The following is a 23,614-nucleotide window of genomic DNA, read 5'->3' on the forward strand; positions in this document are numbered from 1 at the left end:
AGAGCACGTTGGGGTGAGGAACTGGACAAAATTAGCTCAGATTTAGCCATATAAACAGGGTGCCTATTACACGTTCATGCGGAACGGTTGTGTGGGCAATAGGATATACATGGCTGGCCCTACCTTCTGCCCCTCTCTGCTTCCCTTCCACCACTATGGGGTTATTTATTAGAGTTAAGCTCATGACCTAAATAGATGCATTAAATCACCATTTTGTCATTTGATATGAATCTAGTTAATTTATTGTTCAGCAGTTTACTGAAGGAATGAGAATTTTTCTGGTGCATAGGAACCTCTACCTGGCCCTCAAGAGAGGTCGGGGTGTCCAGAAAAACAGTAGGAGTGCAGAAGAGGGAGGCAAAACAGTGCTGGAAATGATTTTCTCCTGCATAGCAGGGCTGGCCCTGTGTATATAACCTGTGCAGCCTTGGAATTTCAGGCAAGAATTATGAACACGCTGAATACCTCTTTTGGGTCATTTACTTCCCTCTATCAATTATGAGCCAAGACAGACACAGTCTGAATTTCAACCAAATCACCGTCACTTTTTCCACCCAAACCCATTGAAATTCTCATCAGCGTTGTTATCGGTGACTGCTGAAGCTTCCATCTTTCCAGGGAGACAAAGAAGCAGCCATGTCTTGAAAATAACCTTTCCAATTACCTTTCTCCTCTCTCCCTATGAGCCTGGCAGACTCATGGACCCCATCTCTGTCTCTCAGAAGCAGTCCCCTCAGAGCAAGAGACAGACAGTAACTTTCCTCCCCATCACCGGCTTGCTGCTCAGCACGGCTTCTTGGGGTTCTTTATCATCTTAATTGCATCTTGCATGCCCACCTTTCCGCTCGAGGAGCTGTGGGTATTAATCACTTCCAAGTCACTCTGGGTAATGCTGAGCACTTTATCTTTTGCTCTGTCACCAGCAGAGGGACACAGGAGGTCACAGGCAGGCAAATGGCTTCCTTCTTGATCACAACCTTCCTAAAATCCTCACTACTCACCATGTTGGCAGAAAAAAACTTCAAGCTTTTTCCTCTGGGTAGGCATTCTTCACTCTAGCGAGTTGCCTCCAACCTCAAATTCATCAATGTCCATTGTAAAATTACCAACCATGTGTTGTTATTAACCCTTTGCAAGCACCATCCACTGAGGCGAATGAGAACACGCTGCAGAGTGGTGGTTTCAAAATTCCTAGCAGCGTTAGCATCCCCAGGACCTCACTATAAATGCACATTGTCAGGCCCCACCCAGACCGTGCAAACAATCAGGACCAATAGGGATGGGACCCAGCAATGTGTTTTATCCAGTGCTCCACGTGGTGGCGCTAGTGGTAAAGAACTCAGTTGTCAATGCAGAGGATGCAGGTTCGATCACTGGATGGGGAAGATCCCCTGGAAGAGGAAATGGCAAGCTGCTCCAGTATTCTTGCCTAGAAAATCCCATGGACAGAGGAGCCTGGTGGGCTGCTGTTCACGAGGTCGCAAAGAGCCCAACACAACTTAGCAACACAGTTTCTAAGCGGGACATGCAATGAGACCATTTTCACTGAAACGTTCCTGTATTTCTCTTCCTTCAACAGCAACAGCTCTTCCCCCTCACTAATTGTCCCACAGAAAATGGCTTGAAAAATTCAGCCTTAGTTTTCCTTAATGCGTTAGTGTTAACTTTTCCATAGCAGTGCACAAAACAAATACACACTGTATGAAGATTTTTGATAATTCTGACAGAGGATGAGATGGTTGGATGGCATCACCGACATGATGCACATGAGTTTGAGTAAGCTCCAGGAGTTGGTGATGGACGGGAAGGCCTGGCGTGCTGCAGTCCATGGGGTCACAAAGAGTCAAACACAACTGAGTGACTGAACTGAACTGAACTGAAGACCATCTCCAGAGACCAAGCATTGTAGTATCCAAGGGTCACAGAGAAGGCAGCCTTAGGGGTGCAGATGTGCTCAGAAATGGCCTAGCTACTGGGGCCATATACTGCTCATGCTCACTAGTATGCTTTCAGAATTTGACCTAGGATTCTGTCAGCAGCACTCAAAGACTGCTTAGGGCTTCCCTCATAGCTCAGTCGGTAAAGAACCTGCCTGCAGTGCAGGAGACCCGGGTTCTATCCCTGGGTCGGGAAGATCTCCTGGAAAAAGAAATGGCAATCCCCTCCAGTATTCTTGCCTGGAAAATCCCATGGACATAGGAGCCTGGTGGGCTGCAGTCCATGGGGTCGCAAAGAATCAGGCATGACAGCAACTGACACTTCACTAAGACTGCTTAGTGTGGCCTAGTGTACACACACCTTCTCCCAGTTATTTGATCAACCACTGACCTAAGTGCTGCTGTGAAGGGATTTTTAAAAAATATTTATTTATTAATTTGGCTCTGCTGGGTCTTAGTTGCAGCATGTGGGATCTAATTCCCTGACCAGGGACCAAACCTGCCTCCCTCCCCCTGCATTGGGAGCTTGATGTCTTAGCCACTGGACCACCATGAAGGCCACTGTGAAGGAATTTTGCAGAGGTAATTAGATCCCAAGTCAGTTGAGCCTAGGAAAAGGAGATTACCTTTGGTGGGCCTGACCTTATCACGTGATCCCTTCCGTGTGCTGAAACTATTCTTGGCAAAAGAGGTTTCCATCGTAAAGGATGTTCTCCATGCCTAGTTTTGAATATTAAGGAAACTACAGGACAAGGGCTTCTCAGGTGGCTCAGTGGTAAAGAATTTGCCTGCCAATTAAGGAGACGGATCCCTGGGTCAGGAAGACCCCCTGGAGGAGGAAATGGAAACCCACTCCAGTATTCTTGCTGGGACAATCCCATGGACAGAGGAGCCTGGCAGACTACAGTCCACAGGGTTTTAAAGAGTCAAACACAACTATGTGAGCTTAAGCACAAGACAAGGAATGCATCTGGCCAATGGCTGAGAGCTAGCAAGGAAACAGAATTTCAGTCCTACAACTACAAAGAACTGAATTCTGCAACAACCTGAATGAGCTTTGAAAGCAGATTCTTCCTTAGACAAGCCTCCTAATGAGATCACAGCCTAGGCAACAGCTTGATCTCAGTCCTATGAGACCCTGAACAGAGAACCCAGGCCTTCCATGCCCAGACTCCTGACCAACAAAGCTGTGAGTTAGTGAATGGGTGTTGCTTTCAATTGCTAAATGTGTGGTATTACATAGCACTAGGGAACGAACACAGATGCTAATAGGTAATAGCCCCATCTTTTACCCTAAAAGATTGTTATTGTTGTTGTTTAGTCACTAAGTCATGTCCGACTCTTTGTGAGTCCTACCCTAAAAGGTATTTCTGCCCTGTCACGTAGATACCCCATATACTCCATGCTTTGTTTTCTTGGGCTCCAAAATAACAGCAGATGGTGACTGCAGCCATGAAATTAAGAGATGCTTGCTCCTTGGAAGAAAAGCTATGACCAATCTAGACAGCATATTAAAAAGCAGAGACATTACTTTGCCAACAAAGGTCCGTCTAGTCAAAGCTATGGTTTTTCCAGTAGTCATGTATGGACATGAGAGTTGGACTATAAAGAAAGCTGAGCCCTGAAGAATTGATGCTTTTGAACTGTGGTGTTGGAGAAGACTCTTGAGAGTCACTTGGACTGCAAGGAGATCCAACCTGTCCATCCTAAAGGAAATCAATCCTGAATGTTCATTGGAAGGACTGATGCTTAAGTTGAAGCTCCAGTTCTTTGGCCACCTGATGTAAAGAGCTGACTCACTGGAAAAGAGCCAGATGCTGGGAAAGATTGAAGGCAGGAGGAGAAGGGAACGACAGAGGATGAGATGGTTGGATGGCATCACCGACTCAATGGAGATGAGTTTGGATAGGCTCCAGGAGTTAGTGATGGACAGGGAGACCTGGCGTGCTGCAGTCCATGGGGCCGTAAAGAGTCGGACACGACTGAGCAACTGGACTGATACCCCAAGCCTGCCCCTCACCCCCATTTCCATTCTTTACCCTGCCAGAGAAGGTTCTGGAAATATGAAATATAACAACTCTCCATTTAGAATAGAGGGCAAGTACACGTGAGGCTAGGAAGAGGCTAGCCAGGCTGCTGTGTGACAGCCAGGATCACCCTGCAATCCCTGCCTCGCCCCTGAGTGTGGCCATCACATGCTTTCTGCAAACAATCCATTATTTTTATGCTCTCAATCATCTAACGCATAACCTCTTACCCTCACTCCAAAACTGGCTGGCACTCAGTGCCCTGAAATATCACAGATGGTGCCGACTGCCTTGTGGCTCATTTCGTTGACTATAATAGACAACCTGGCCTTGCTGCACCACAACATCCAGACAGGCCCTATCCTTCAAATTTCTCCCCATGCACACTGTTGGAAAGGGAGAGTCGTTTATGGTCTCTCCTGCCAGACTCTCTGTAGATGACAAGACTGCATCGATAGGCTAAATGTGCAGCAGGAATATCCAGCTCAAGGCTGAGGAATTTCCCTGCAGGGGAGATTACAGGGAAAGTGTGGGTGTCTTTTTTTTTTTAACTTTCTGATCTTGGCAATTAACATTTAATGTAATTCATCACCATGAATCACTGGGGGAGGCTCTCCTACAGTACTCTTTAGCTTATTAAACTGAGAACAACTGTTCTGGCTGATCTAAATTATAGAATGATGACCAAACTAGCAATAATAATACATCTGATATCCATTTCATCCTGTCTTCTGTACTATTTCAACTTGCCCTCCTCCGAGTCTGTGCGGTAGGGATAAGAACTTAAAACTAAAAGGGAAACCTGCCCTGCCAGCCTCAGAAACGCCATCCTCTCAGCTCAAGATGCCTCCCATGTGGGATGCTCTGCTCTGTGCCAGAGGGAGCAGGAAGGGGTGAGCATTCTCTCCTACACACCCTGCCCCAGCACTTGGCCACTTTAACCTATTAATACTTCTGAGAGTCAATATAGCCTAGTAAGTCATTCCCAAGTTTTGCCACACACCAGAAGAGTTGAGGATCTTTAAACACTACTGATATCTGGCTCTCATCCCAGACACTCTAATTTCGTCAGTCTGGGGTGTCACCTGGGAGTCTGGAGTGTTTTCAGAGCTCCCCAGGTGATCCCAATGTGCAGCCAAATGTGGGAACCACTGGCCTCATAGTCAAGGCACACTTCTTGTCAAGACTTTACCACCAACAGCAGGACAACTTTGAACAGTCACATCTTCTTTCTGTACCTCAGTTTTCTAATTTGTAAAATGGACATAAACACAGCACCTACCTCCAGGTATTATGAAAGCATGCATACTGATAGTTTACTCCAGTGCCTGGCACTTGGTAAGAAGGCAGGATAGGTTAACTATTGACATTCTGATTGTTGAACTCATTATTTCTCTTGGCCTCACTGGAGATCATGGAACCAAACATTCTTATGTTGGCAAGGACTCGAGGAGTCATCTACGTTCAGGAATTGCTCTTCAAAAGCCCCTAGCAGGTGACCATCCAGTTTGCTTGCTAGTACTTTCTCCACCCAGTGGAACTCATCCTGATAGTTCAGTTCCCACATAGACAATTTGAGGGCGTGGTGAGGGGAAACTGGGGGTTCAAGTTGGGAAAAAGGTCATAGCATAAAGTTTCATTCACTCAGCAAGCATTTGTCGAACATCTACACGAAGTGCTGTCCTGGCACTACTGAAGGAAAGACATAAACTCATGGTCCACTCAGCACGAATCGCCAGCTCTTGGTCACCCCAGAGCCAGTTAAGGCTGAGAAGCCCAGGTGATCCATTGGGAAATTAACTCTCTTGCTGTGGCTTTTCTGTTTGCTTGGAACCCCTCAGAGCCACGGTGGTGGTTCTTCACCATCTGACTTACTCCTCCCATCCCCTCACCCCTACCTTTGATCTCTTTCTTCCTCCTCCTCCTACCCTGTGGCTCTGCGTTGTGTTCTCAGATGAGCTGTGCCATTCAAATACCCCAGCTTTTGTGCCTCTCCCTGTACCACTTCTCTGCTTCCTCCTGTCTTTCAGTGTGACTTGTTCGTCATCAGCACGCAATACACATCAGTTCTTTCAAAATAACTCTTATGGATGCTTATCTAGGATTTTATCCCCTTATAAGCCAATAATCAATTTTTAAGGGGAGTTTGTTTGTTGTTTAGTCTCTAAGTCGTGTCCGACTGAGTCTTTTGCAACCCCGTGGACTATAGCCCACCAGGATCCTCTGTCCATGGGATTTTCCAGGCAAGATTACTGGAGAGGGTTGCCATTTCCTTCTTCAGGGAATCTTCCTGACCCAGGGATCGAACCCACATCTCCTGCATCACAGGCAGATTCTTTACCATTGAGCCACCAGGAAACAATTCTCTCATTCCATTTTTCTGTTCCCCTTCCCAACAAAATGCCCCAAAGTTGTCTGTACTTCTGTCTTCACTTATTTCTTGATATTTTCTTCTAAACCCTCCATTCTCAAGCTTCCACCCCTAGCACACCGTTGAACTCCCACTCATCTATGCTACAGGTAGGTGCCTGCCATTCTGCTGGGCAGTTCTGACTCTAAGTTAGTGCAGACCCTACAGGTTAAGGGCTCAGTCCTTCAAAAGACTGCTGCAGGTCCAGGGCTTCCCAGGCCACCTGCACTGCTGACCGATTAGCTACACATTTGAGGGTTCCTACAACCCACACATTTGATAATTCACTAGAAGGACTCATAGAACTCTGGAAAGTACTACACTTACAGTTTTATATAAAGGATACAAATCACAACAAGCCAAATGAAGGAATACGTAGAGCGAGGTCTGGGAGACTCCTGAACACAGAGCCCCCTCCCTGTGGAATTAGAGCATGTCACCTTCCCAGGACATCGATGTGTCCCCCAACCAGAAAGTTCCAGCCAGCTTCAGTAATAGGCATGACTGATTGGATCATTGGCCTCATGATTAAATGCAACCTCCAGCCTCTATCCACTCCCCCAAGGTTGGAAAATTAGGCTGATATCACAGGGTTCAAAGCCCCAACTTTCTAATCACAGGATTCATCTTTCTGGCCTGGGTGACCCCCATCCTGAGTCATCTCATTAGCATAAGCTTTCTAGGAGTCACCTCTTCAGCATAAAGTATCTAGGTGCACTGTGAATAATCAGATGGCATCACTGACTCAACTGGCGTGAGTTTGAGCAAACTCTGAGAGGTGGTGAAGGACAGGGAAGCCTGACGTGCTGCAGTCCATGAGGTCGCAAAGAGCGGGACATGACTGAGCAATTGAACAACAACAACCATGAATAACCAAGACACTCCTCTCAATTGGATAAGGAACCCAGGACAAAGGCAAGCCAAATTTCATTATATGGAGACCTCCACGTTGCAGATCCAAGAGCAGTGGTGTGCTTCTCAGCAGCGTTGGACCGTTGATCACTTCTTTCTTGAGAGTTTTCTCAATGAGCTCCTCCCACCTCCCAGGTAGGTTGTCCTCCTACCTGGCTGGCCACGCCTCCTCCTTCGCTGGAGGCTACTTCCCTTCTTGGTCTCTAAGTCTAGAGCGCCCAGACGTCTTCCCTTTCAACCAGCCCCAAGCCCATAATGAGCAAAGGTACACTGAGCCACATCTGCACCTTGTCTCCCGGGGCCTGTGTCGCTGTGGCGAGCCCCAGAAACCCAGAGCCCTGTTCCACCGGAGATCTGCACAGACTGGCATCTCACACACAGGCACCACTCCTGGAGCAAGTGCACCTGGGCCCCAGGCCCCAGGTGCTGTGCCAGTTCTGTGGGCACATCTATTTCAGCATGCTGACTCTACTGCCGCTCGGAGTACCAGCATGTCTGACCTGGGACAAAGAATGCCCTTGGCTAGGACTCATTCCCAAAGACGAAAAGGGGAGAACAGGCAGATCCCAGCGTCTTTGTCTCCAAGATCCGTAGTAACCCTAGTGATCACCGTCACCTGCAGAATCTTCAGACACTTGGCTGCAGAAGGTGGGGCACACCGGGCTGATGTTGATTTCGGCGTGCACAGCCGTGTGGAGTCTACACCACTGCGCCCTCCCAGGAATCCCTGACGCTGTCCCCACTCAGCTTGTCCCCTCATAGCCACCATCAAGGGAAATTCTTTCTGAGAAGAAAAAAGTCCGAGACGACTGGGAGAAGTGACGGTTCCTTTACCTTACTACTCTGGTTAGTAGTAAACCTCAGAGGCAACAGGCCGTGCTCAGTACATCAGCCCCTATTGTTACCCTAAATAATCAAAGCTGAACCAGACACAGAACTGTATCAGCAGCCACTTGACAGGCCTCCTCACTGCATCTGTTGTTGCTGTTGGTTTAGTCACTAAGTTGTGTCCGACTCTTTGCAACCCTATGGACTGTAGCCCCGTCATGCTCCTCTGTCCTTGGGATTCTCCAGGCAAGAATACTGGAGTGGGGTGCCTTGCATCTGTACCTCCTTTCAATTCCTTTCAAATACGTGTACAACTGCAGATTACTAGCAGGCCTGGGGAAAACTGAGAGGCCACCCAGAGCCCAGATCAAAAGAGAATCTAACGTGACTTGTTTAAAAACAGTGCAACAGCAAACAACTTGTGAGTTTCATTCCTGTGACATCTCCAAATTGTTTTGGAATTGATCAAAAACACTTGGAAGATGTAAACACTTGGAAAGTAAAAGCTATGGATTTGCTCAACTGGCCAGTCTCCTGTAGACCCAACTAAGCTGTTTAAATGCTTGTGCCTGGCTGCAATTTGGGGCTTCTGTTCCTCTGGCTGGGGGGCTGAATCAGAACTTAAAGTATGCCTTGATCTTGACTCAAAGGTGTATATTCCTAGTTCATTGCCTTGGTCCTTGAGCTTATCCAGGTGGTGAGATTTTTCAGATCTGGGAGCTTGTCCTCACCATCTTTGACCCTCTTGCAGTTTTTACTGCTCAGCCTCATTTATAATTGGAGCCCCATAAACATGGACTGATCACTGCCACACTTACTGAAATGTGATTGGGCTTCTGGGAGCTTGACACATCATCAAATGGAAGTAGTGTTTTTAATGAATAGCTTATAGGTTAGGCAAAGGGAGTCCAGAGCAAGCAAATAGAATGTTCTGGAAGAAATTTTACTTTGTAGCACCAAGGAAGAGAAGAAGTGACACAGACAATTTCAAATAATAAGAAAAGCCAGGTGTCTTGCTATTGTCAGTAGAGTTGTTCTGACTGATACCAACATCGGTCTCTTTCACTTGGCTCAGGAGAGAGTCCAGCCACGGAAGAATCATGCACAAACCCCTGGGGGCTCAGCAGGCAGGACAATGACCCAGAAGACGGCCTAGGCTGCAGGAGATGCCAGCAGACACTCTGCATGCTGAAAATGAAGCATATGTGCATGCTAAGTCACTTCAGTCGTGTCCAGCTCTTGCAATCCTATGGACTGTAGCCCACCAGGCTTCTCTGTCCATGGAATTTCCCAGGCAAGAATACTGGAGCGGGTTGCCATTTCTTCCTCCAAGTGATCTTCCTGACCCAGGGATCAAACCTGTGCCTCCTGTGGCTCCTGCATTGCAGGCAGATTCTTTACCACTGAGCCACCAGGGAAGCCCACTGGAAATGATGTTGCTATACACTGTGCTGTGAGCCACACACAGAAGCAATTTGTAAATGGTTGCTTACAAAGTTTGGGGACATTGAGGACAAGCCTGAACCAACAGGAAGGATGAAAACCCATGTCATCCTCTCAATGCCCCCAACTGATGATGGGGTGTCCTGTGGGACAGAAGCTAGACCCTTTGTCACAGAGCTAAACCACCACCTGACCCAGGGTTTCTTTTTTTTCTGAGAAGCTGAGGGAAAGTGGGGAAGCTGCAGGTCAGCCTCTGTCCTACACCAACACATTCGGGCAGATGAGTGATAATGTGCTCGAGCTGCTAAGCGCAAAGGCAGAGTGGATGCCTCTGCTGCTGCTGCTGCTGCTAAGTCGCTTCAGTTGTGTCCGACTCTGTGCGACCCCATAGACGGCAGCCCACCAGGCTCCGCCATCCCTGGGATTCTCCAGGCAAGGATACTGGAGTGAGGTGCCATTGCCTTCTCCGTGGATGCCTCTAGTCTTGTGTATAATGTCACTGTGAGCCCCCTAACCTGGAAATATGCAGGGAAGGGGAATGTGGGAGGCACAGAGCAGGCGAGCCACGAGGACACACGACAGAGCCTCACAGTTTCTGAGAGCAGCTCCTCCCTGCAGGGCTACGAGGGTCTTTGGCAGAGGCAACCTGCCCCTGCCCATCTGCTTCTTCCACCGTCCCCTTCCCATCCAGTTCCCTCCTTGCTTCTTTCCAAAGCCCATAAAGCTCGAAGTGCTCTATGATTGGATGTTTTGGAAACTGTTAGGATCAAGAAGGGTCCAGCAACTACCTAACCAGGCTGTGGGGACCACTGCTTTTCAGTGGGCTGGAAACCTGGGGTGAAGACCCCCGACTCAGTGTTCCTGACACCCTCTAACATTGACTGAACTAGGTCTGGACTGGTTTCTGGTTCTATCCTTTGGAGCCCCCAGAATGAGAGCCAGGCAGATGATAGTGATTATTTCACCTTCTCATATTTGGAGCCATGTCTACCCAACATTGAAGAATCTTCTGGAAATGTGGAGATTTTGTTTTTTCTCTTCTTCCCAGAAGAGGATAAGTGTCTTATTATCACAAATGACACCTTACCAGATTCAGAGAAGGGGCTGAACCACCCCTTAGAATCTAAATCCAGATTCTTTACACATTTTCCATGGATACAAATCTCGGTTGTTCACCACCACTCGTTGGTGATAATCAAAAGATAGACGAGACAAATTTCCAAGGGGAGGATTGGTCCTTAAGTAGAAATACCTGTTTCCATGGTGATATCCTATTAAGTTATAGTTTGGAACAGGGAACTGAAAAAAGGAGTTGACTAGAGATTCTGCATTTTAAATCCATATCATCAGTGAGAGTATTGAGGGATTTGAACGCCTCCAGAATAATTTCACACGTTGGGAAGGATGAGTCACTTGTCATTTCACCAGGACCATTCCCCACTCAGGCAGGCAGCTTTGTATCCAGCCTACCAGGAAGAGCCGAGGAGATAGACATGAGTTTAGTTACTGCCCCTGAACTGGGAAACCAGACTTGTCTTTGTCCATAGAACTTAAGCTTCTCTAAAGCATGCCTGAAGAATTAGTTATTCAACATGTGGATTTTCCTCTCCTGGGGTCAATTAAACACTCATTAGAAAAATGGTTCACAGCCTTGGCTGTAAGTTAGATTAACCTGGGTAGCTTCTTAAATAATACTGATGCCAGAGTCCCACCCCTAGAGATTCTGATTCAGTCCAGTTGGACTTGGGCCCAGGTGAGGGTATGTTTTCAAAGATTTGCAATGAGTCTAACGTGCATCGAAGGTCTAGCGTCTCTCTCCTGGTTAAATTGTTTCCACGGTGGCTGGAGAGGAGGCAGGTCTCCACTGCTCAGACTTCCATTTAATGAGTGTTTGTTATGGAGCAGACTGAGAATGAGTTAAATTACCTGATTTAACCTGTCAGCAACCCCTGGGGTAGATGTTATTATGATCTCCATTTTACAAATGAGAAAAGTGAAGTGTAGAAAGGTTGAATCCCTGCCCAAATCTGCAAAGCCACAAAGCATAGAGCTGGCTTTAAACTCCAGCCTGGTGTCCACTAAGCCCATGCTGTTAGTCACCATCATAATACCCTCCCCATCACTGGGTAGCCCGCCAGCCACTAAGAAAATGCCCAGTTGTCCAATTGTCACCACTTTACAGAAGAGGCGGAAGCAAGGAGTAGAAATAAAGAACATCTCATAGGCTATGGGAGAAGGCAATGGCACCCCACTCCAGTACTCTTGCCTGGAAACTCCCATGGACGGAGGAGCCTGACGGGCTGCTGTCTATGGGGTCGCGCAGAGTCGGGCACGACTGAAGCGACTTAGCAGCAGCAGCAGCATAGGCTGTGTGTTTAGAGGTCTGATAATCAGTCCATAGAGTCTCAGTCCTAGAGAAAGTCAAGGACAGCAGGTGCAACAACTTTCTTTTCTAGATGAGGAAACATAAGTCCAGAAAGAGTGATTTCCGAGGTTCATAAGCAAGTTGACTTCAGAGTCCCATTTCCTCATTCTAAGTGAAGTTGCTTTCTCCTGCACCCCCTAGTTGCCTATTCACCAGGTAGTAGAGAAGAGAGCACAACTTCCTAGGTGGCACACTGGTAAAGAACCCACTTGCCAGTGCAGGAGATGCAAGAGAAGCAAGTTTGATCCCTGGGTCAGGAAGATCCCCTGGAGAAGGCATGGCAACCCACTCCAGTATTCTTGCCTGGAGAATCCCATGGACAGAGGAGCCTGGAGGGCTACAGTCAGTGGGGTGGCAAAGAGTCGGACACGACCGAGTGAGCACACAGAGGAGCGAGCACAGGGAACCAGCGGACTCAGCTCACAGACTGAACGCGAGCTAACGTGTTCAAAGAGGCTAATGTGAGTGTCACAGGCGGGGAGCAAGAGGAGCAGGAGCTTGCTTGTGGCTGGTGAGATTGGGGGAAACCTCACAGAGGAAGTGGTTTTCAATTCAAAGCAAAATCAGGTAGGCTTCCATCTTGCTGAGCTGAAAGAAAGAACATTCCATAGGGAGGAAAGAGCGTATGCAAAGGCAGGAAGAGGGGAGATTTGTTGACCATCAAGTGCCCTGAATTGTCTTAAGTAGAGGAGGCCTGCGAGAAAAAGAAGCAAGAGACAAGGAAGAGGGAGCCAGGGCCCCATCCGAGGGGGCTGGACCCTAATCCAAAAACAGTGGGACCATGGCTACTGTGTCCAGTGGGTGGGGGGATAGAGGGGCTGTGCTTCCAAAGGACACAGCCCAGACTGAAGGGGACAGTCAGAGACAGATCATAGAATCCATCCTCTCACAAGGCAGCAGAGGCCTGACCCACTGCCAAGGGAAAGGAGAGTGAATGGAGATGGGGTGAGGGGGCAGCGCGGAGAGCTACAGCAGAGAGGCAGACGAGAGCAGGGGCAGTGAGGGCTGTGGGAGAAGGAAATCCACCTTCTCCATGAGGAGGTGGGATGGCGCTTACACAGGACTCCACCCTGTAAAACAAAAACTGGAGAAAAAGGAAAGGTGGGATGATAAAATCCTTCTGGTCATTTTACAAAAAATCCTGCAGGAGAGGAAAACCCTGTAGGAAAGGAGACTGGGGGTTGGGGGCTGGGGTTTGAGGTGGGCTGCAGGGCAGGAGGAGAGGAGGGGGTGGAGGTCAAGGGGAGGGCCATGGGTGGGGGGAGCAGGCGTGCCTCGGAGGAAAGCCTCCAGAGTCTGCCCCTTGGCCTGGTGACCAAAGGGGTCTCAATGGGGCAGTACGTGCTGAGGAACAAAGTCTGGGGGGATGTTAGGAGCTCAACTGCACTGAAACAGATCCTCTCGAATGCAGCACCGTCCGCGTCATCGGATGAGATCATGTAAAGAAAATTCCATTCAGGTGGTTCAACTGCAGAGACTTGAAAGAGGGTGTGGGCAGAACTAAAGAGACCAACCCCCAGAGACCAGCCACAGCCGAAGCCACCCAGCCCTGGGCCTGAGCAGAGGGCAGTGAAGGTGGGACTGCGGCCCCAGAGAGGGCGGTCACGTGGTCATCAATGCGGGGCCAGCACGGGGATGAACAGAGAAGAAACACCCCAACTTCTCTCCCATTGCGGGCTCCTGGGTAGTTCTCACTGACTGATCGCAGCAGGGAGTGGAGCGCAAGGCAGCCCAGGTGATGAGATTGTTCGGGACCACAGCCCTCCCAGGTACACAGCAAGGCAGAGAAGGGATTTGAGGGCAGAGCAACTGGAGATGAACTAACACACACAGCTTGCAAACAGCTTTGCCCCCGAATCCATCAGAACACGCTGGTGTTGCTAGCGTGTGACCAACACTGCTCTTCTCTCCGTACAGGTGGGTGACGGATGAGCTTTGGGGGAGCTAGGGGGTGGCTCCGGACTCTGCATAGCTTTGCTACTGCACCTCACCAGCTTCTTCTCCCCAAAAGTCTGAAAACCAGCATCTTTGGAGTCCTGTCTGAGTGCTCTGCACTGTAAACCCACAAGCAGGTGAGCACGAACTTTCCGTGGTGCAGACTTTGCCCTTATATGCCCATATTTTCCATAAACTAAAATCTGCCCTAGTATTTTTGTCATAAGTGTGAGAGGAAGCTTGGGAGATGTGGTTTGGCAGGTGAATTTTGGAAATTCCCAGGTATTTGGTATCTGAAGATAAGAGGGAAGTTATTGGATCTCTCATAAAGCCTTTAGCCGCACCTGGTGCCAGAAAATTTTAAATGTACAGTTTTGGGAGCAGGAGAGAGGAAATGCAGAGAAGGACTAGTGATAAATGTAAAGTCATATAGGATTAGGAAAGGTACTGTCAGATGAGATGACTTGTTGCAAACCTGGGGACCTGGGGAAGGTGTGAATTTTTATTACTTATTTATTTTTATTTTTAGTTGTGCTTCCTTGCTGTGCGTGGGTTTTCTCTGGTTGTAGCGAATGGGGGCTACTCTCTAGGTGCAGGGCACAGGCTTCTCACTGAGGTGACTTCTCTTGTCACGGAGCACGGGCTCTTGGGTGCTCGGGCTTCACTAGTTGCAGCAAAGTAGACTCAGTAGCTGCGGTTCCCAGGCTCAGTAGTTGTGGCGCACGGGTTTAGTTGCTCTTCAGCATGGAGGATCTTCCCAGACCGAACTGGTGTCTCCTGCATTGATTGACAGGTGGATTCTTTATCACTAAGCCACCAACGAGGCCCAAGGCCCGGTGTGAGTTATTTGCATAATAACAGAAGGCATCACCCTGCACTGCCCCAGGTGCCCAGCCCCAGGAGATCAGTGCCCTCGTGACAGCCTCAAGCCTCTGCAGGCCTGACAGAACACCTCAAGGCCTGCAGCCCTTCATCCTAGTTTGACAGGATGCTAAGTGAAAGTTGCTCAGTCATGTCCAACTCTTTGCAACCCTATGGACTATACAGTCCATGGAATTCTGCAGGCCAGAATACTGGAGTGGGTAGCCTTTCCCTTCTCCAGGAGATCTTCCCAACCCAGAAATCAAACCCAGGTCTCCCACAGATTGCAGGTAGATTCTTTACCAGCTGAGCCACAATCCTAGTTTGACAGGGTGCTAAGACTCCATCAAATCAAAATTGCATCATCAATTTAAAAGCAGCTTATTTTGAGGAGAAAAAGATATTACCGAATCATATGTTCACATCAATTTTCAGAAACATAAAATTAGAAAAAACCTTCCATCAGACTTCAAATCTTCCAGCTTCCAGGGTGCCAGCTAGAAGTCGTTTTCTTGATGACAGTAATTCTCATGAAAGTACCAATGAGTCTGAATTCACTTAAGGAGAATTTTTCTCTTCCGAAGAGTATCCTGCTAACCTAAATGACTCTCTCATTTGTGCAACAGGGAAAAGAGATAATTTTGACCCAGAAAAAAATATCTTCAGACATTTGGTATCCTATTTCCAAATATTACTGCCACTGGACTTTTCAGCTCAAGAACTCAAAAGAGCTTCTCTGAGTCATCAGTTGTTTTTCAAGAGTATCAGCTAAGGAAACAGTAGAAAGAAATAGGGATCGATCCCTATTTCCAACCCAAGATCAGCGAGGCCTCTCAAAGTCAGCTCCTTACAGGAACCACCTGTGGTTTTTGGCCAAGTGACCCTGATGACAGGAGGTATAAGTCCTCTTCAACATAAAATATCCCACCACCTGTAAACTAAGACAAAGGCTCACAAGTGACCAATGCTAGGGAGAGGGGTGTACAATGCAGAACAGAAGATTAGGAGATGCTTTGTGAAGAAGGCCAGGAAAGTCTTTTTTTTTTTTTTAACTGAAGTATAATTGATTTACAATGTCGTGTTAATTTGTGCTGTACAGCAAAGTGAGTAAGTTATATACATATATACGAGGGAAGACCTGGGGGCTCCATCACTGTCTGTGGGGTAGGCGGGGGCACTTGTTGGCTGTTTCCTCACTGAGTTTGGGAAAACCCTGCAATGGCTTCGGATAGTTTTCACATGAAAACATTCTTTATGGGCTTCATGACTCAGGAACTGTATCTCCTTTCCAAGCTGATCAAGAACAAAAAGTGGCCCTTCGTTAAACTGCTACAGTGAGTGGTGGTTTAATAATAATAGGTGGAGTTCCTCTCCTTCCAAGAGTCCCTGTACTCTGTTATGCATTTAACTTATCTTCACAAGAGTTCAGAAACACACTTTCACATACAACTTCGTGGTGCATTTGGGGAAACCGAGGCACGGGGTTGATAAATGACTGCTGGACTATGTTTTGGCCACCCAGGAGGCAATTCATCCCTTCTCACCATCACAAAAGACTCAAAATTGTCTTTCAAAGGTGAGTCTGTAGCTGAGAAAGAAAGAGGACACAGGCCTCATTTTCTGGGTTTTGTGTTTCTTACCTTGTAAATCAGGCAGTGGTTAAATCCACTGAGAGTTCCCTTTTCTGTCCTGCCTCAGACCTGCTGCATCCGAATCACCAGAGGGTGAGAACAGGATGTCACTAGCTGCATCCCTCCCCTTTTTCTGATGTTCAGTCACAATTGGGTCCCCCAGCGAGGGGTGTCCTGGGGGAGCTTCACTTGGGTGTCTCTAGGCACTCTGCTTCATGGTACCAGGTGCTGTCTGGACACATTTGGTCTTTGGTTTGGTTTCCCTAGTGGTTCAGTGATAAAGAATCTACCTGCAAGGCAGGAGACATGGGTTTAATCCCTGGATCAGGAAGAAACCCTGGAGAAAGAAATGGCAACCAACTCCAACATTCTTGCCTGGGAAATCCCATGGACAGGGGAGCCTGGTGGGCTGCCATCCATAGGGTCACAAAAGAGTCGGACACAACTGAACAACTAAACAACAACAATCACATCCGGGCCCAACAATCACCTCTGTCTCCTGGAGGATGAAGCTATGCTAAAGAACTGCCTTTCTGTGAGTTTCCCTGCTCACAAAGATTAGCAGTCATTTCCTTGCACCAGGGCATGTTCCCTGTGTCCAGGCCTCCAATCAGCATAGAGAATGAAGCATGGAGTCAGAAGGCCGTGTGAACTGGGGCAAGCCTTTGATTTCTCCCAGGGCTTGAGCCTTGGCTTTTTCATCTGTATAAAGGATGGGGTTGGGGGTGGGCAGTGGAATGGCAATGTAAAAGGAGAATTACTAAAGGAGTCAAGTGGTATCTGATAAATATCTGACATGGTTTTCAACAAATGGCAATCCTCTTTTCCTCTGTTTCTGTCACGTGGATTCTGGGAATCTCTTCTTCTGTTTGTTAGAACAAAGGTGTGGCAAAACATTGTGTACATTTAAGTTTTTTACCTTTTTTTTGCAAGCTTTAGCTTTTTAAGTTAAAAGTTCAGTTTTAACTATTGCATTTTACAATTTAACTATCTGGGACTTCCCCACAGATCCTAGTAGTTAAGACTCCACACTTCTAATGCAGGGGAATGGGTTTGATCCCTGGTCAGGGACTAAGATCCCACCTGCCACGAGGCATGGCAAAAAAAAAAAAAAAACTCTTTTAATTAAAAAAACAAAAAAATATTTGACTATCTGACTCTCCTGTGTTGGCTGAGGAGAATCTCTAACTGTAGTTCCTGGTTAAATAAACAGCTCTCTACAGCTACTCATGTGATTCTTACTCAGCAGAGTTACCCAGGTGGAAAGTAGTTTGATTGTAAATCTACTACATTTTGGAGTATCAGTTTGGAGATTGTCTGAGACCATTGTCCACTGCTTTTGTTCATGAGGCTGTATCTGTGTCATTGCTTTATTATTTACTAATAATCATGAAGTTTCTGACTGTGTCTAGAGGTCTGGGCTCTTTTGAGAGTCTTCCTGCAGAACTCCACAGACATCTCTGCTTTGCAGCCAACTATCTCAAACACAACCTCCAAATTTGTTGAGGTAACATCTCAACAGGCAGAGATGTGATTTTATTTATATTGTATATGAGACAGAAGGCTTGTCTTCCCAGATACCAGATACAGAAATTCAGAGCTCGGAAGACTGTAGTGTGACCAGCCATCCCTGTTTGCCTGGGATTGTAGTGTTCACTGGACTTCGGAGTTTCAGTTTTAAAACCAAGAATGTCCCGGGCAAATTGGGACAACTTGGCCTCCCTGACAGGGAAGGGATGGGCACAAGAGAGGTCCTTCCCTTCCTCTCTCAACAACTGGAAGGAGGTGGAGTTCCCTTTGATTGGTCATCCACCCCCACCGATGAGTAAAGCAGCCCAGGTAAGATGGGCTCCTCAGCAGTCTTGGGTACAACTGCACACCTCATGCTAGACTCCAGCCTCTAGAGAAATCCTGGCTCTTTGAAATCTAAAACTTGTTGAGGGAATAGCAAACAGAGCAGCTGGGACTTCCCACTTCCGGAATCCTGAGAATTTGCTCAGAATTTTTTCCCTCAGATATTATGCTGAGGGCCAGTCTTGTGGCAGACAGAGAGTGGAAAAGTTGATAAGACTCTGCCACCTGCTAGCAGTGTAGCCTGGACAAGTCCTCTCTAAATGTCTGTTTCCTCACCTACACTTTGGTGATGACAACATATTCAGAGAGCTGTGGTGAGAGTCCTGCAGGTAACACGCGGGTACTAACAAAGGCACTGAATTCATGCCCATTTCTCTCCCCATCTCTGTGTCCTTCATGAGACATGTGCTTAGGGATGGTGTGATAACACCCTCCAGACATTCCTCCGTGAGTTTAAGTTTCTAACGCTCACTGTTAGAATTACAGAACATCGAGCTGGAAAAAACTTTTTCAATGTTCTGTTCTTCTTTTCTCCAAAATGAGTATTATTAATGATCCATGAGCCTGTGAGTTATAAAAATCCAGATTCTCCAATCTAGCCATTTGACAGATAAAGAAACCAAGACCCAGAGTGCATAGGTGGGTGATAGACCTGCTACATAGCAGATCTAGAATCCAGCCTTCTAACTTTCAATCTCCTGATCCAGCGGCTCCTCCATTGCACTCTCTCTGTTCCTTTTCTCAAGGATTTGGTCTCTGGCAATGGAAAGAGTTAGAAGAACAAGAATAAGAGCTTTGGGAAAATATTTACACATTGTGCTTAGTCACTCATTTGTTTCCGACTCTTTGTGACCCCATGGACTGTAGCCCGCCAGGCTCCTCTGTCCATGGAATTCTCCAGGCAAGAATACTGGAGTGGGTTGCCATTCCCTTCTCCAGGGGATCTTCCCTATGTAGGGATGGAATCCATGTATCCTGCATTGGCCAGCAGATTCTTTACCACTAGTGCCACCTCAAAAGCCCATTGCTAAATTTTGATTAAAGTGGGAAAGAACTGGTTTTACTGGAAGGAAGTGGGAAGGCCAGTGGGGGAGAGACAAGAAGACAGGGTTTAGAAACACTATCTCGAAAGAACGCAGCAAACTTTACCCAACTAGTCAGCATCAGGGTGACCCCAATCAAGAGACTATGTTTGCCTGCTTGATGATAGTGACCCAAATTTGGCTACCTTTTTTTTAAGAAGTCCAATCCTAGGTACTGTGACAATTACTAAGATGTAGAGCTCCCTGATGTGGAATTGTGGAAACAGCAGCCCCGTCATAAAACGGGGGCTGGCACCAGCTTTCCCAGGCTGTCAGATGAGTCTCTTTTGTATCTAGGGTGCAGGTAATAGCAGGTTCACCCCGTTTCATTATATCTGTGATTCTGCAGTACTTTTGCTTAGACCTTGGGGCTCCTTTGTAATCCAGGCTTGTGTCTTAGGATGGCTCTCCCCTTGATAAATCGTGCTGTTGATGTGAAATCACTTTGTAAAGTGGGAAGGAATGAAATGCGTAATCGAAAAACTGTACCCAATTTGCTCAGCCTAAGAATCTGACAGTGTGAAAGGTAGAAAGTGCTTCTGGCCAAGCATGGATTGTGAAATGAATTAGAAAATAGAGGAACTATTTTACAGTCACCCTTTTGCAGCTCACAAGTAGCCCTGAGGGCTGCTGAGTAACCCCATCATTTTGCCCAAGAGGGAGCTATAACTACAATTTCAAGTTACTATAACTGTAGATTTTTTTGTCCTAAACTATAGATAAGAATTGGGCTCAGGCTTAATTCCCCGCTCCTTACAAACCTCTGAAGAAAAATGAGCCTGTTTATCAGGTCCTCAGAAAGTTGAAGATTTAGCTAGATTTAGTAATACAAAGACAAAGTCTTTACCAGAATATCAGAAGCAGTGTATAGAGTGTATGCTAAAAAGTGTGTTCAATTATGCATTAGATTAAAATGGAAAGTAAATTATAGGTGAAATTGCACATAACAAAGATTTCTGAGCTCTGTCCCTGACCCACTTATGAAGAACCATATTTGGCAGGTCAGGATTTCATTAAGCTAAAAGAAGTTAATGATCTCTTGAAATTTGTCAAAATGGGCTTGACATTTAGTAAAATAATAATAGTAAAAGCTTGAAGTGAAGTGTTAGTTCAGTCGTGTCCGACTCTTTGCAACCCCATGGACTATAGCCTGCCAGGCTCCTCTGCCTATGGAATTCTCCAGGCAAGAATCCTGGAGTGGATTGCCATTCCCTTCTCCAGGGGAATCTTCCTGACCCTGGGATCAAAACTGAGTCTCCTGCATTGAAGGCAGATTCTTTACTGCTGACCCACTAGGAAAGCTGTAAATATTTATCTTGTGTCAAGGGAGAAACCAATCACTTCCCATGTATTTTATAGCTGACACAAAAATCAGCATTCAACAAATGTTTGGTATTGTCATAGTTACCACATTTAACCATTACAATCTTATGAGTTATGTACCCTTATTGTTCCCGTTTTGTATATAAGCAAACTGAGATCCCAAGACATAAGTAATTTGTCCAAGCTCCCATAGCTGTTAGACATGAGTATTAGTTCATTTCCATCTAACTGGAAGGCCATGCTTTGACTACTATGCTCTAGTACCCCATTGCTGTCCACACTGCCCTTATTTAAGGTCTTTGTCCATGCACAAAATCAATTATGCAACTAAAAGTAAGAATCACGTAGATGACATATGTGAATTCTTAGCATTATATATGGGTAAGAATGTGGACTTTGGACCCAGTCCTACTTACCAGCTATGTGGTCTCCCACAAGTTACTAACCCTTTCTTGGGTTCCTTGTCTATAAAATGAGGATAATAGTATCTCCCACATAGGTTTGTTGGAGAAAAAGATTAACACCAGATAATACCTCTGTAAATTCTGTACATGGAAGCCCAGTTGCTCAGTTGCATCCAACTCTTTGCAACCCCATGGACTGTGTAGCTCACCAGGTTCTTCTGTCCATGGAATTTCCAGATAAGAATACTGGAGCGGTTTGTCATTTTCTACCCCAAAAACCATCCCAACCCAGGGATTGAATCTTTGTCTCTTGCGTCTCCTTCATTTCTGTACCACTGCGCTACCTGGGAAACCCTTCTGTAAATGTTGCCTATTATTATTACTAAATGAACCTACTATATTAAATGTAAGTAGCCTCTCAATGACAGTACTTGCCCACACAATTTCTTTTACACAATTTTAACTCAGTATTTTGTAAAAAGGGTAATAAAGTCTTGAGATGTTTTTCCACCTTAGGAAGATATCATCAGCCTAACAGCTGTAAATTCTAGGAGACTGAGCTTGCCCCAGCCATGTGAGTAATGGTTCCAGAGTACCTTAAACCATGGGTTCCCCATCTCCAGGCCCCCATCCTGTCAGATCAGGGGCAGCAATAGATTAGAAATAAAGTACACAGTAAATATAATGTGAATCATCTCGAAATCATGGCCCACCTGGTCTGTGGAAAAATTGTCTTCCACGAAAGCAGTGTCTGGTGCCAAAAATGTTGGAGACTGATGCACAAGGAATGGAGGGTCGATTGTATCAAGTACTTTTTTCCCTTTGGGATTTGCAGACACTGATGATTGTGTGGAGATGACTATAATGATCAGAGTCCTTCTCACATGGAGCCCATGTGAACCTGTCAATTCAGGCATGGTCACATTCCTACTGTTCCCAGGTCAGTCAGCTTCTGGTTAGACAGGAGGCTCTTGCCTTCATTGGTGAAACCTGAGACTCCCCAGGCAGGCTTTCCTGCCAGGAAGTATGAACTCCACATCTGTCATTCCACCATTATAGCTTCATCTCTAGCTCTCAAAGGCCTTTCTTCTGAAGAATCCACTAATAGAATTGAAATATGCCTGGAAGGTTCCAAGCTTTAGTGGAACCTGCTCAGAGTGCCAAATCAGTTGACATCTTCTGCAAGGGTCCAAATGAAAAGCAAAACGCTTCTAAGAACTGGACCTGGGAAGGTGAGGGAGCAGGCAGTGAAGCCACACCAAGAGTCTCTGTTCTGGTATGGATCCCCAGGCCCCTCAAGGCATGAACAGTATGTCTTGCCTATAAAGAGACAATCAATAATTGAATTAGCTGTTTGTGCCTTTGTCTCCAAGATTATATGGAAAAGCTTCTGAGATCAGCAAATTCCCAGTCTTTAAGTATTTGTCTTCACTGAGGATCCCAGGAATTGTCTAAAGCTTTCCAGAACAAATGAAGGGCTTGATTATTAACATTCAAAAAACAAAGATCATGGCATCCAGTCCCACCACTTCATGACAAATAGATGGGGAAACAATGGAAAGAGTGAGAGACTTTATTTTCTTGGGCTCCAAAATCACTGCAGATGGTTACTACAGCCATGACATTAAAAGACGCTTGCTCCTTGGAAGAAAAGCTATGACCAAGCTAGACAGCATATTAAAAAGCAGAGACATTATTTTGCCAACAAAGGTCCGTCTAGTCAGAGCTGTGGTTTTTCCAGTAGTCCTGTATGGATGTGAGAGCTGAACCATAAAGAAAGCTGAGTGCCAGAGAATTGATGCTTTTGAACTGTGGTGTTGGAGAAGACTTTTGAGAGTCCCTTGGACTGCAAGGGAATCAAACCAGTCAATCCTAAAAGAAATCAGTCCTGAATATTCACTGGAAGGACTGATGCTGAAGCTGAAATTCCAATCCTTGGGCCACCTGATGCGAAGAACTGACTCATTTGAAAAGACCCTGATGCTGGGAAAGATTGAAGGTAGGAGAAGAAGGGGACGACAGAAGATGAGATGGTTGGATGGCATCACTGACGCGATAGACGTGAGTTTGAGCAAGCTCTGGGAGTTGGTGATGGACAGGGAAGCCTGGCGTGGTGCAGTCCATGGGGTCGCAGCAAAGAGTCATACAGGACTGGGCAACTGAACTGAAACTGATTATTAAATTCTTTATCCTTAAACAATTAGTGATTCACATACATAAGTCTAATTAAAAATAAACTACTCTGTTTAATGATTGTTGCAAAGGAGATAAAACTGCTAAATGTTCTAAACATTTAACCTCCATCTAGGGGGAAATGCAGCTTTTACCAGAGATTGGACCATCAGGATCTTTCTCAGTGAATGCAGGTCCTTCTCAGGCAGGTTAAGAACTGCCTTCAGATGCTCTTCAGTTATCTTCAAGATGAGGAAGTAAGAGAGGAAATGAAGTTGGTACCATTTCTTTGTCATTCAAATGAAAAAGTTTCTTTATTCAACAAAGAAGCATTTAAGATTCGTATCTAAATGTTAATTTTGAAAATCAG

General features: G+C 46.3%; 1 long non-coding RNA gene across 1 annotated transcript in view; it reads left to right on the top strand.

Annotated features, from left to right (window-relative positions):
- The window catches only part of LOC145516721 (uncharacterized), a 256,327-nt gene that overhangs the window by 215,310 nt on the left and 17,403 nt on the right, over positions 1 to 23,614 (top strand). The window contains exon 6 of the long non-coding RNA XR_014061697.1: positions 13,900 to 14,054. This is a non-coding gene — a long non-coding RNA (uncharacterized LOC145516721). The remainder of the gene's footprint in view (positions 1 to 13,899; positions 14,055 to 23,614) is intronic.

The sequence above is a fragment of the Giraffa tippelskirchi genome, chromosome 8 (genome assembly GCF_054371585.1).
Source record: "Giraffa tippelskirchi isolate mGirTip1 chromosome 8, T2T-mGirTip1v1.2.pri, whole genome shotgun sequence".
In the NCBI taxonomy this organism is placed as follows: Eukaryota; Metazoa; Chordata; class Mammalia; order Artiodactyla; family Giraffidae; genus Giraffa; species Giraffa tippelskirchi.